The sequence below is a fragment of the Solenopsis invicta genome, chromosome 6 (genome assembly GCF_016802725.1).
Source record: "Solenopsis invicta isolate M01_SB chromosome 6, UNIL_Sinv_3.0, whole genome shotgun sequence".
Lineage (NCBI taxonomy): Eukaryota > Metazoa > Arthropoda > Insecta > Hymenoptera > Formicidae > Solenopsis > Solenopsis invicta.
In genome coordinates, this window is record NC_052669.1 from 14,432,512 (window position 1) to 14,446,608 (window position 14,097).

Here is a 14,097-nt window from a genome sequence, read left to right on the forward strand (position 1 = left end):
GTATTTCGCGCCTCTTCCTCGAGATCATAGATGTAGTACCCCCCGCTTTCCCAGTGTCACCACAAACTTTAAAGCCAAAACAGAAAAAACCTCCCTAGATTCTCCGACTCGCGCGCCTCCGCGCAGCCATCTTCATTCTTTCGCTTTGTGCCAGTGTCATCACACACAATTCTTACGAAAGATTTCGCAGAACGAAATGGGAAAAAGGAGGAGGAATTCAACGTCAGAGGAAGATAGGAGAGAGAGAATTGAACGAAAGATTCGACGATTGGAAAAAAAGTTGGAACGTGAAAGACAGTGATTCCCAAAGTGGTCCAGGTGGACCCCCAGGGGTCCACGGGAGACTCGACGGGGGTCTACGTTGGCGTGAAAAAAAAATGGGGGTTCACAAGTTGTAAGTGGGGGTCCACGAAAATTTATCTGGTTTCGATAATAAAGAACAAAAATGTTGGCTTAGCTTTACCTATCAATGTAGGCAAATAATACACTACTCAAAAAAAGGGAGCAAAAAAAATTCCTAATTTTTCGGTGATTTTTGACAGGCTGTATTTCGGTGAAAAATGGTCGTATTGAGACTTTAAAAAAGCATTTTGAAGCTTTAAAATTCTAATTTTTAGATTTTTTGGCTAAAAATTTTTAGGAGCTACGGTTCTCATGCAATCCTAACTGATAGCGCGAAAAAATAATTTTGCAAATTTTTTGCTTTTTTTGGTCCACGGGCTTGAAAAAAATTTTTTTAGTTAGGCCGGCATATGGATCAGATAGCCTGTTTATTTAGCTTTAATTTCCTTTTTTTAAAACCTCCCTTAATTTTTTTGAGTAGTGTATTTTAAGAAGGTCAGCGACTGTTACTTGTAAAAACATATTCGATATTCAGTACGACGCGTATCGAGACTTGCAAAGCGTCGCCTGCGACCCGCTTACCCACCCACCCGTCCGCCCACCCGTCCGCAACGCTTTTGTTCAGGCGTGCAAAGGGACAAAATACGACTTGTGCTGTGTTTGCAATCTTGCATGAACTTGTTTGATTCTTCACCAATATAAATAAACATTATTTCGGTGGCAGCAGATGGAGCTCTTGCCATGTTCGGGCGATATCGTGGGTTTATAAGCCATCTTAAAAGAATTATACCAAGAGTAACTGCAATTCACTGTGTCATCCACCGACAACACCTGGTAGCGAAAAATTTGAGTGATAGATTGCACCAATCGCTTCAATTTGTGATTAAAGCAGTTAACAAAATAAGAAGCAATGCATTAAATACTCGTTTATTTGCACAATTGTGCGACGAAAATGATGAAGACTTCCAACGATTGCTCTTACATACTGAAGTACGCTGGTTGTCGAAAGGTGCATGTTTAACAAGATTTTACTAACTTTTTGAATCAGTTTTAGAGTTTCTGGAAAGTAAAGATCCAGATTTAAAAGAAAACCTGATCAAATTGAAAGCAGACATCGCGTATTTGACAGATTTGTTCAAAAAATTTAATGACATTAACTTACAGTTACAAGGGGACAGCCTAAATTTAATAAAAACAAAGGGTGTAATTTCGGCTTTTCTTGAAAAATTGAAATTTATTAAGCAAAATATTAGTCGGCGCGAATTCTCCCAGTTTCCAAACTTGTCACAGGCAGAATGTCTTGATGAGGATATACAGACATACGTTCAACATTTAAATGCCCTGCATAATGACTTCAAAAATAGATTTGAAGATATTCTGACGATGGAAATACCACCATGGATCATAAATCCATTTGATGAAACGGAAGTGGCGAATGTGGTATTACAAGAGGAGCTACTCGAGCTTAGCACCAATGAGGAGCTGAAGGTGAAATTTAAAAAAGGCTATCAAACATTTTGGCTGCAGGCAGAAATACCCGAAAAATATCCTGGGCTATGGGAAATTGCGAGAAAACTTTTGATAGCGTTTCCCTCGTCATACCTTGTCGAAAAAAGTTTTAGTGTCGTTACAAACCTATTAACAAAAAAAAGGAGCAGATTGAACATCACAGAACGGGGAGATTTGCGGTTATTCCTCACAAAACTGAAGCCAAATATTGATAATTTGCTGTCAATCCATCAAGTACATCCCTCCCATTAAAATTATGACTATTTTTTTTAATCGTTGATTTGCATTGTTGAAGTTACGTTACGTTATTAATGTTTAATTTTAATTCTATTAAGTCTGTAATCATATTATTTTAATAAATAGAACACAAGAAAATATAATATTTTTCTTTTTATTTTTATCACTCCGAATTTAGGGTTTGAACTCAGCCGCGACGCAAATTTCCATCGTTAGACCTAATCTTTACATTTTTTGACGAGTTTTGAAAATATGGTAGAAATATAGCAGCAGGGGGTCCACCGAAACCAGTAAAATTTTGAAAGTGGTCTACGAGAAAAAAAAGTTTGGGAACCTCTGGTGAAAGAGAAAAGCGTGAGTAGCGAACATTCTAACCTCATTCGGCCCTCGGGAACAATATCGCCAAGGGCTTGATCTTTTCCCGGTACTTGAGCTTTGGGGTTCCACCACCACGTACTAAACTACGGATAGTGGATGTGTCAATGATTTTCATTCCACATGGTGCTTCCGGTTTTACCGAAACGCACGCCTTTGTTTGACAGAAGCAAGCAGTACGCAGCTACGACAACTCGAGTTTACCTCGACGCCTTCCCACGTCACGGTATAAATCCGATCCCATGAATGATTTCCATTACACGTGGTGCTTCCGGTTTTACCGGAACGCACGCCTTTGTTTGACAAAGGCAGGCAGGACGGGGCCACGGCGACTCGAGTTTGACTCGACGCCTCATCACGCCACGGCGCAAGTCCGATCCCGGGAATGATTTTACATACACGTAGTGATTCCGTCTTTACCGAAACGTACGCCTTTGTTTGACAGAGGCAAACAGTACAAGACCACGATGATTCGAGTTGACTCGATGCGCTCGCCTTATCACGCTATCGGTCTTCATTTTCAGGTTATGCTTTGTCGCATAAGCCGTTACCGAAGAGGTATTCACGCTCTTCGTCGAGACGATCTTCGTCATCCGGGACAAGACGATCAAGGTCGAGGCGCGCTTCGTCAGGACGACCCTCACCAGGGCGTTATAGTAAGGTACGAGATTCGTCGAATTGCTCTTCCTCGGGACAAATTACGTCAGGCCGTCTTACGCCGAGCCAGCTTTTAGCTGCAGATGATCAGCAACCGGATCAAAGGGTGCTATCTCCGATAGAAGCTGTCCCTATCGTTCCTAAAAATATCAATGTCGTGCTAGAAGACAAGGAGTTGACACAAGCGGCAGAGGCAGGGACACGAACAGAGGAGCCCCCATCGATCATTCCAGATCACGAGATTGACTTACAACAGGAAGTCCTTGAGGTGATCGGTTCTCGTCTCGAGTCAGATAATAAACTAGCGGATGCTATACACAAAAACGTAGCGCTTTGCTGGGCGGAGATTCTAAGGAATGGACTTCCGGCAGAGGAAGTCAAGAAGCTGCTGGAGAAGTATTCGTCTCCGCAAAATTGCACGATTATTGCTGTTCCAAAATTAAACGCTGAAATTATTTCAGCCGTGCAGGAAACAGCAATAAAACGAGACAAGCGAATAGCAGAGAAACAAGAGCGCATCGCAGCGAGTCTTGGAGCTTTAGGAAAGGCAATCACGATCGCGCTCAAGATTGAAGGAACTCAGAGGATTATGTTGCTCGAAAGACTGAGCGACGCAAGTCGACTCATCGCTTCCGTGCATCGCGAAGAATCAATGGCCAGAAAAAGCTTACTTTTGGCCAATCTCAACACAGGTCTGAAAGAGACACTTTCGAAAACGTCAATAGATGAATGGCTGTTTAGCGGCAACTTGGAAGGAGTCATCAAGATAGCAAAGATTATAGAACAGGCGTCGAAAGCACTCAAGCCTCCGGGAAAACCAAGACAGCAAAGGAGCACAAAAAACTGGAAGGGCCCGACGCGTTGGCCTCCATACAAGGGTCAACCGTCGACGTCGGGCAGATATCGACAATCGTCCAGCGCCTCCAATGTAAAGAAAACGTCGCAACGGAAGGAATCGTCGCATCATCTTCGGAAACGGCGATAGTTAGGTCAAGTGACGTAGGTACAATAGCCGGTAGACTACAATTGTTTAGCGAGGCGTGGTCAAAGATCACTAATGATCCGATCATTCGGAAGTGGATCAGGGGTTTCGAAATTCCGTTTATATGGAAACCCAGACAGGAATATATACCTAGCGACACTGCATGGTCCAGTTCTGAGAGCGCGGAGATTGAAAAGCAATTAGATAAACTACTTCGTACGGGGGCGATCGAGAAATGTGCCCCGTTATCGGATCAATTTATATCATCCATTTTTATCGTACCGAAGCCGGATAGAACGTCACGATTAATAATAAATCTTAAAAAGTTAAACGAATTTATTATGACAGATCATTTTAAAACAGAAGATTGGAAGATAGCTAAAAGATTAGTTAAGAAAAATTTTTTTATGGCTACCTTAGACTTAAAGGACGCCTACTATCTCGTACCAATAGTAAAAACCGACAGAAAATTTTTAAGATTCACAAACAAAGGAGAATTATATGAATTCATCTGTTTACCTTTCGGGCTAAATGTGGCCCCGTACGTGTTTACGAAAATCTTAAAACCGATTGCAGCGTATTTAAGAAAACGCGGCTTCCTGTCTGTTTTCTATTTGGATGACATGTTTCTCATGGCATGTTTCTCAAATCCCACGATACATGCGCGGAAAATGTTCGCGAAACAAAAAAACTTATACAAGAGCTTGGCTTTCTCATTAATAAAAAAAAAGAGCGTTACCGTGCCCACTCAGCGTTGTAAATTTTTAGGTCTTATTTTTGACTCGCAAACGATGTCGATAGAGTTACCGGAGGACAAGGTGCAAAGGACCATAATATTTTTAAATAAATTCAATAAGATGTCGAGTTGCACGATAAGAGAATTTGCAGCATTCGTGAGGACACTAGTTTCGCGTTGCCCTGCTTTAAAATACGGGATGATCCATGCACGTCGATTTGAGGAAGAACGCACTCATGCGTTGGAAGAACATAATAATAATTTCGATGCAATTATGACTATCTCTCGAAATTTAAACGCGGATTTTACATGGTGCACATTCGTACCGCTAGCGCGCCGATGAACGAGCCCGTGTACGATCTTCAAATTTTCTCTGATGCGTCGCGTACGGGTTGGGGCGTGTTTTGTAAAGGTCGTCGCAGCCATGGTCACTGGAATTTAAATGATCTAAACTTGCATATTAATTCATTAGAATTAATGGCAGCATTCTTCGGACTAAAATGCTTTGCGAATGACAAACAAGGCAGTAATATTTTACTCCGGATAGACAATACGACAGCGATCGCATACATTAATCGTATGAGAAACAGCCACTTCGAAAGCCTTAGCACTCTTACCAGGGAGCTATGGCTATGGTGTGAACAGAGAAACATTTGGATCTCGGCGTCGTATATTCGTTCTTGTGACAACGTTGAAGCAGATAACGAATCGCGGAAGTTACAACCGGAAACGGAATTCGAGCTTTCAGACAACGCATTCCAAACTATCGTCAGGGTTTTTAACCGTCCGGTGATCGATTTATTTGCCTCTAGGGCAAACCCAAAATGCGATCGATATATTTCTTAGCAAAAAGACCCCGATGCAATGGACATCGATGCTTTCACATTAAGATGGAAGAAGTGGTTTTTTTACGCGTTCCCTCCCTTCTCGGTTATTTTAAAAATGTTACAAAAAATCGAACGCGAGGGTTTGACTGGCATAGTGGTAGTTCCCTACTGGGAAGCTCAGTCATGGTTTCCACTTTTTTTTATCATTACTCGATGCTGAACCTATCATTTTTCAACCTAATACCAATTTGATTTGTTCTTCCAGCGGAGAGACGCACCCGTTATGGCAACAGCTTACGCTGGTTGCCGCGAAGTTGTCCGGGAAGCCTTCGCCCGGAAAGCAGTTCCGTTGGGATCAGTGGATATAATGGTCGCATCCATATCGGAGTCGTCGTGTCGATAATATGATTGTGGACTAAGAAAATGGTGGAATTTTTGCAACAATAACGGAATTGACCTTTTTTCCGGAACGCCGGCGGACGTATTAACGTTTCTTACTAATGAGTTTGAGAAGAACACATCCTACAGTTCATTAAACGGCTACAGGTCAGCAGTAGCGTTAATTCTGCCCTGAATTAGGGCAAAATCATTTAATCCAACGATTCTTTCGAGGGGTGTCTAAATTGAGACCAGCAGAGCCCAGATATAATTTAACCTGGGACCCCCAAGTAGTTTTAAGTTATCTATCAAGAGCATATCCAAATGAGGATATAAGCTTCGAACGACTTTCTCACAAGCTAGTGGCCTTGTTAGCCCTGGCTACAGGACATCGCATACAGATCTTGTACCTGATAGATATTAGGAATATTCGTCAAAGGAACGGAAATCATTTAGAAATAAAAATTCCTGATACGATTAAAACATCCGGTCCAAATAGAAAACAGCCAGTGTTGAGATTACCGTTTTTCGTCCAAAATAAGTCTATTTGCGTAGCTACAGCGTTACAATCATACTTAAGTAGAACTCAAGATTCGCCTATTGTAAGCTTATTTATATCGTTTAAGAAACCATATAAGGCGGTGTCAACTCAAACGATGGCTCAAGACAGTCTTGTCCCAGAGCGGCATAAATGTTGAAGAGTTTACAGCTTACAGCACACGACACGCGGCAACTTCAGCCGCAAAACGTCAGGGCGTTAGTGTAGAGGTAATACGAAAAACGGCGGGTTGGACAAAGGATTCTGCAACTTTTGCGCGTTTTTATGAACGGGAGTTAGTTTCGGAAGACGCCCAATTTGCCGAAGCAATATGTATGGTCAAACTTAAAAAAAAAAAGAACTTTTTGTTTTGTTGGTATATGTGTGATCTATGCGTACTAGTGCACAAGATTCAGTTGTTAGGGATATTCCCTAGAGCGATAGTTTACAGAGTAGATTTATCTTTCTAGTATTATATACTCTATGTTCTGCCTTGTTCCGGTTCCTACCGCACACGCTGATGTGTCTGTTTGTATTTGCAAGCCTTGTCGGTTATTATGTTAACTACGAGTAGTGCCGGAAATAATAAACATATCATTTCATAATGTGAATATTAACCGAACTGAGTGATTTCGTTCCCGATCCTGACTATATCTAACAGGTTATGGGCCCAGGGTGCTTTGTCGACTGCGCGTGTAAATAAAAGTGAAATCGACATTTCAAGATGGCATCGGCGAGCGGTTTGTCGAACATCGAAAAGCTGACCGTAAATAACTATGAGCTGTGGAAGGTACATATGAAGAGTGTACTTGTGTACAACAATTTATGGCAGTATGTCGACGGCACGGAGGTAAAACCGCGTGAAAATGCAGACGAATGGACGAAGAAAGATTCAAAGGCTCTAGCATTAATAAATTTAAGTATTTCACAAAGTCAATTAAACTACGTAAAGAAAGCAGAGACTGCTAAAGGAGCCTGGGATGGCCTCAAAGGGATCTTCGAATCCAAAGGTCCTGTACGAAAAGCCACGCTGTACAAGCAACTGCTGCGAATGAAAAAGAAGGCAAACGTGATAATAACGCAACATGTGAATGATTTCACGAGCAAGGCAGGACAATTAGAGGAAGCAGGCATCGAAATTCCGGACGAATTATTGTCTATAATGCTGCTAAATTCCTTGCCGGAAGAGTATGAAAATTTCAGCGTAGCCATAGAATCACGTGACGAAATTCCGGCGCTAGAAATCCTTAAGGCGAAGCTAAAAGAAGAAGAAGCGAGACAGAACGATCGAGACGGGCGACAAGAGCGACGCGTTGATGGTTAAAGGTGGCGCTCATCGCGGGAGACATTCATGGAGGAATCCATCTGCAAACCCAAAAGATGGCAGTGCAAAAATGAACACACCGAAGTTTGAAGGAAAGTGTTTCAATTGCGATAAAGTCGGACACAGAAGTCGCGATTGCCGCATGAAACCTAAATAAAATAAAACAAGCAACTCGGACAATGCGTTAACCTCGATCGCGTGCAATGCAGAACTTACTACGGAATCGGGAGTGTGATGCCTCGACAGCGGCGCAACCAGACACATGTGTAACAACAGACAAAAGTTCGGTGCACTTAATAAAGACGCGAGTGTACACAGCATCGGAACATTTTATCGAATCAGTCGGATCGGGTGATATAGATTTAAACTTAAGAACGAATAAACGAGCAGAAAATAATCCAATAAAGATACAAAGCGCGTTATGTGTACCAAAATTGCGACACAATTTATTATCGGTACCAAGTATTACAGATAAAGGTCTTTCAGATATATTTCAGAAAAATCGAGCGTTCGTCAAGAGGAAGGACGGTTCAACGATGCTAACCGCTACAAAACGAAATCAACTATACGTCATCGATGAGAGGTTAGACCAAGCAATGTCGGCGGAGAACGACGTGAGTAAAAATCTATTAAGGTGGCATCAAAGGTATGGACACATCAATGTTAATGATCTCATGAAAATGAAAAAGAAAGAAACAGTTATTGGCTTGAATTTTACAACAAACCAAAATCAAATTAATTGTGACATATGCGCTAACAGTAAAATATACGTTAAGCCATTTGGAAATTCTACACATCGCGAGGAAAACGTTCTGGGGCTAGTGCATTCGGATATTTGCGGGCCAATCAGCACTGAATCACTAGGAGGTGCTAAATATTTTGTAACTTTTACAGATGATTGCACACGTTACACTGAAACCACAATGTTGCGTAATCGGTCGAACGTTTTGGAGGCGTTCAAAAACTATAAGCTGAAGGCCGAAAAACAAACAGGTCAACGAATCAAGAAGTTATGCACGGACAACGGAAAAGAGTATCTATTGAATGCGTTCAAGGATTTTTTGAGAAGCAAAGGAATCTTACATCAGTTGAGCGTCGAATACACACCGCAACAAAATGGAGTTGCGGAACGCAAAAATCGAACACTTGTCGAGATGGCAAGATGTATAATGTTGCAAGGTAACTTCCCTCAATCATTGTGGGCAGAAGCTGTCAATGCAGCTACGTATATTCGTAATAGATGCGCAACAAAATCCTTGAACGGAAATACGGCTTTTGAGGTGTGGTCAAAGCAAAAGCCTTATGTTGGTTTCTTTAGAATTATTGGATCTAAAACGATCGTGCTAAATAAAACGCAAGGAAGAGGAAAGTTTCAACCGAAAGGTGATGAATACGTTCTAGTTGGATACTCGGAGGAGTCTAAAGCATATCGGCTATGGAAACCCGGAACGAAAACTGTAATAAAAGCGCGAGATGTCAAATTCTTTGAAAGTCAAGATTCAACTAACACAACGATGAAAGATCCTTTAGTCACATCGGACGATAAAGAAGCAAGTACAACATGTTACATTCCATTCGAAGAATCAGAATCGCAAGAGGAACATAAGGAACATCAAAGCGACGAAGAAAGTGACGAGGGTACAGACGAAGAAGAATCTACAACTGAAGTTATACAGCAAGATACGTCTAATAAAAACGAAAATGAAGTTTGCCATGGAAGAGGACGCCCGAAATTAATGAAGACTGGTAAACCAGGTAGACCGAAGAAAATGTATCAGATACGTAGTTCAAAAACTCCGGATCCAGAATCTGTTTCGGAAGCACTAAATCGCGATAACTGCGAAGCATGACTAGCCGCTATGGAGAGTGAGCACAAAAGTTTAATGGAAAATAAGACTTGGATTTTAGTGCCTAGACCAAAGAATAAAAAAATCCTATCAAATCGTTGGGTCTTTAAAACTAAAGTCAATCAGAGAGGAGAAATTGAGAAATTCAAGGCTAGGCTGGTTGTACGAGGGCATACGCAGCGAGAAGGGATATACTACGAAGAAGTATTTGCCCCAGTCTCGAGGTATGAGACTATTAGAACTTTGCTTGCCGCAGCTGTAAGCGAGGAAATGTACGTTCACCAGATGGACGTTGTGTCAGCCTATACACAAGGGGAGCTTTCAGACGAAGTGTATATGAAGCAGCCTGAGATGTACGTTCAGAAAGGAGAGGAATCCAAAGTCTGTAAGTTAATGAAACCTCTATACGGCCTAAAACAATCGGGTCGTGAGTGGTACAAAACGTTTGATAAATATGTAACAAATAATGGAGGCAAACGAACGATGGCTGAACCATGTCTGTACGTATTTGGCAAAGGTGACAACCAAGTCATCATGTTAATTTACGTCGATGATGTAATACTAGCATCAAAGAAGATCGAAGAAATTAAAAAAATAAAATCTAAGTTAAAGACGGCATTCAAGATGGTGGATCTTGGACCAATACACGATATTCTGTCAATAAATGTCGAGCGACAAGGATTAATAGGAAGCATTCGACTTTCACAAAGAAAATATACAGAAGAACTAATAGCAAAGTTCAATATGGAAAACTCAAAGACGGTGTCAACGCCGATAAAAATTAACGCAAAGGTCACAAAGGAGATGAGTCCTAGATCCGAAGAGGAACGATCAGAAATGAGCAACAGACCATACAGAGAACTGGTGGGTAGCCTCATATATTTGGCCAACGCCACACGACCAGATATTGCTTTCGCAGCTGGTACTTTGAGTCGATTCTCAGTGATCCCGGAGAAGCGCATTGGTCTTATGCGAAACGGATATTAAGATACTTGAAAGGAACGTCACATTATAGCATCAAGTACGTCAAAAACAAGAATAAGCTTACGACCTATACAGACTCCGATTGGGCTGGAGATGAGGATGACAGGAGGTAATGCACAGGAAACGTTATCATATTAGCTGATGGTCCAATTAGCTGGAAATCCAGAAAGCAAACTTCTGTGGCTCTCTCTACGATGGAAGCAGAATATGCGGCGCTTGCTGAAATATCTCGTGAAGTGGTATATGTGAAAAGACTTTTGACTTACATGGGTTTTGAGAGACTTGTGAAGGATTCTATTAACGTATATTGCGACAACCAAAGCGCGATTGAATTATCTAAAAATGCGGTGTTCCATAAGCGCAGTAAACATATAGATATCAGTTTTCATTTTACTAGAGAGTTGGTAGAGAAAAAGGTGATAATTATTAAATATTTAAGAACAGAATTAATGATTGCAGACATTTTAACGAAATTTTTATCGAAAACTAAGCATCTTGATCGCATTTATATGTTACGGTTAGATTAAAAAAGGGCTAGATTTGCGACTGCATAGTACACATCGATAGAGGGGGTGTTGGAATATGTGTGATCTACGCGTACTAGTGCACAAGATTCAGTTGTTAGGGATATTCCCTAGAGCGATAGTTTACAGAGTAGGTTTATCTTTCTAGTATTATATACTCTATGTTCTTCTTCTGCCTTGTTCCGGTTCCTACCGCACACGTTGATGTGTCTGTTTGTATTTGCAAGCCTTGTCGGTTATTATGTTAACTACGAGTAGTGCCGGAAATAATAAACATATCATTTCACGTGAATATTAACCGAACTGAGTGATTTAGTTCCCGATCCTGACTATATCTAACATGTTTTTCCTTTTATGGCACATCGAACGTAACTATCTTTAAACACCTACATCTATGATTTCGAGGAAGAGGCGCGAAATACAATGAATGATTAAACGAACTTACCTAAGTGAAGTTCAATCATGATTGTATGAGCGCCTCTTCCGAAGAAATCAGTCCCTCCCTCCCGTTTCTCTCTATAAAGATACCCAAATAAAGTTACGGTTCGGCTTTGAAGAATGAAGATGGCTGCGCGGAGGCGCGACAGTCGGAGAAGCTAGGGAGGTTTTTTCTGTTTTGGCTTTAAAGCTTGTGGTGACACTGAGAAAGCGGGGGGTACTACATCTATGATCTCTTCGGAAGAGGCGCTCATACAATCATGATTGAACTTCACTTAGGTAAGTTCGTTTAATCATTCATTGTCTTTCGAAACTTTTTTTCAAAAGACGTGCAGAAAACGCGACAACGGAAGACACAGATAGTCTTTCGCCGGATGTCGTACCGCCGCCGATTTAGCGTGCAGCTGATCTGCAATTCAGTATCAGTAATATTGGAGGATAAAAAGGGCCTCCGAAACGGAAAACAATGGAGACTAATTTGAACAACCGTCAGAGTAACATCACAGCCGTGCGTAACATATACGTCAAGCCGTAACGCGATACGAAATAACGCGCACGGGATATAACGGAACACTTAAGAATAAATACTACATGAACGACAAGAGCATTTAAGAATAAATCAACATTATATTGTGATAAAAAAGGTGTATCTTGATTAGCAATCCGTCTGAGCTTGCTACTGTCCCGTGAGTTCTAACTCTTTGGGCAAAAGAGAATCCCGAAATAATATATATTTAGTGCTGTGCTCACCATACGGGCACAACAAAAGTAAGTCGCAATGTAAAGATTGTAATATTAAATATGTCAAATCTAATAGTACCTTTTGGATACCGTTACAAGATATACACTCGTGGTTGCACTCATCACCAATAAAGCAATTGAGAATTATTAAATGTAAATACCACGGGCAAGTAAAGAACACGATTGAAAATACAGGAAAAATCTCATAACAAAATAATTGTGAACTAATAACTCACGAAATAACGTTAAAAATATTAAATGAGACAAAATTAAAATAATTTCTACCTGAATATAATATCTCATTACTACAAAATAAAAGAAAACAAACATGTCTCAACAAATAGAAATAGAAAAGATCATTCAAGATCCTTCAAAATTAAGAAACTTAAAGACAAAATTCAAAAAAATAAACAGTAAACTCGACAATACTTGTATTTTCAATCAGACTTTATATTTACATTATGGCAACCAGCGGACCAACTATATCGTTAATTATAATAATCGCCATAGGAGTAATAATATACAGGGTGTCCGTCCATAAATGTCCGAGCAAATATCTCGTAACTGGTTGAAGTTAGAAGAAAGTTTAATAAGGAAAATTTACATGGTTTTTAGTCGGCTACAAAATGCACGTAAAGAAATTTTTTTTACTCGTCACCTTTTTGAGTTATGAAGGTCAATGTAGGTTTTTTAAATGGGTACCTATAATTTTTTTTGCATATTTACATAGTAGAGGTAATTTTCAATCAAAATTATATTAGGAAAAAAATTGCTACGACGCATCGTTTACGAGATAATCGGCATGCAAAGTATTAAAGTAATAATTTGGATCGAGTATTGTTGAACAAATTTGGAATATCAAATAGGTTGAGAAAGTAAACATTGTTTTTTCATGAAATATTTATTAACAAATTAATTAAGAAATGGTTCGAAATTGTTACCATCATGATCGATACAGCATTCAACGCGTTTTATAATGTTTCTTATTGTTAACTGCAGCATTTCTGTTGTAATACTTTCAACAGCTCTAGTGATTTTATGTCGTAAATCTTCTTCATTTTCAGGAATAGTTGCATAAACAATATCCTTAATATACCCCCAAAGGAAAAAATCGCAAGGTGTCAAGTCCGGAGATCTCGGTGGCCATCGTACAGGACCATTAGAATCCATCCAACAATTAGGAAATCTATTATTTAAAAAGTTAATTACAGCACGTGTATTGTGTGCTGGAGCACCATCTTGTTGAAAAATAATATTTCGAAAAACTGATAATGGAAGATCGCGTAAATAATCTGAGAAAGTGATTCTTGTTTGCAAGAATTCCAAGTATTTGTCACCATTAAGATGACCATGGAAAAAGAAAGGTCCAATAATTTTTGTTCCGATGATTCCGCACCATACCTACAACCGAAAATCTGCGTTGGAAACCTTTATCTCTTTTCGCATGTGGATTCACATCGGACCAAGTATGCACGTTATGTCGATTTTCCATACCACAATTGGAAAAACAAGATTCATCAGACCATAATATTTTATTAAGAAAATCAAAGTCAGTGCGATAATTAACTCGAAGCCAGTGGCAGAACATTAATCGGCGATCTGCATCTCCTTCATGTAAAGCTTGTACTAAATTATCACGAAACGGTTTGAATTTGAAT

General features: G+C 40.2%; 1 protein-coding gene and 1 pseudogene across 7 annotated transcripts in view; one reads left to right on the forward strand and one right to left on the reverse strand.

Annotated features, from left to right (window-relative positions):
- The window catches only part of LOC105198089 (follistatin), a 621,281-nt gene that overhangs the window by 201,247 nt on the left and 405,937 nt on the right, over window positions 1-14,097 (reverse strand). The window lies entirely within an intron of this gene.
- On the forward strand, window positions 1,084-3,300 carry LOC120358096 (annotated as a pseudogene).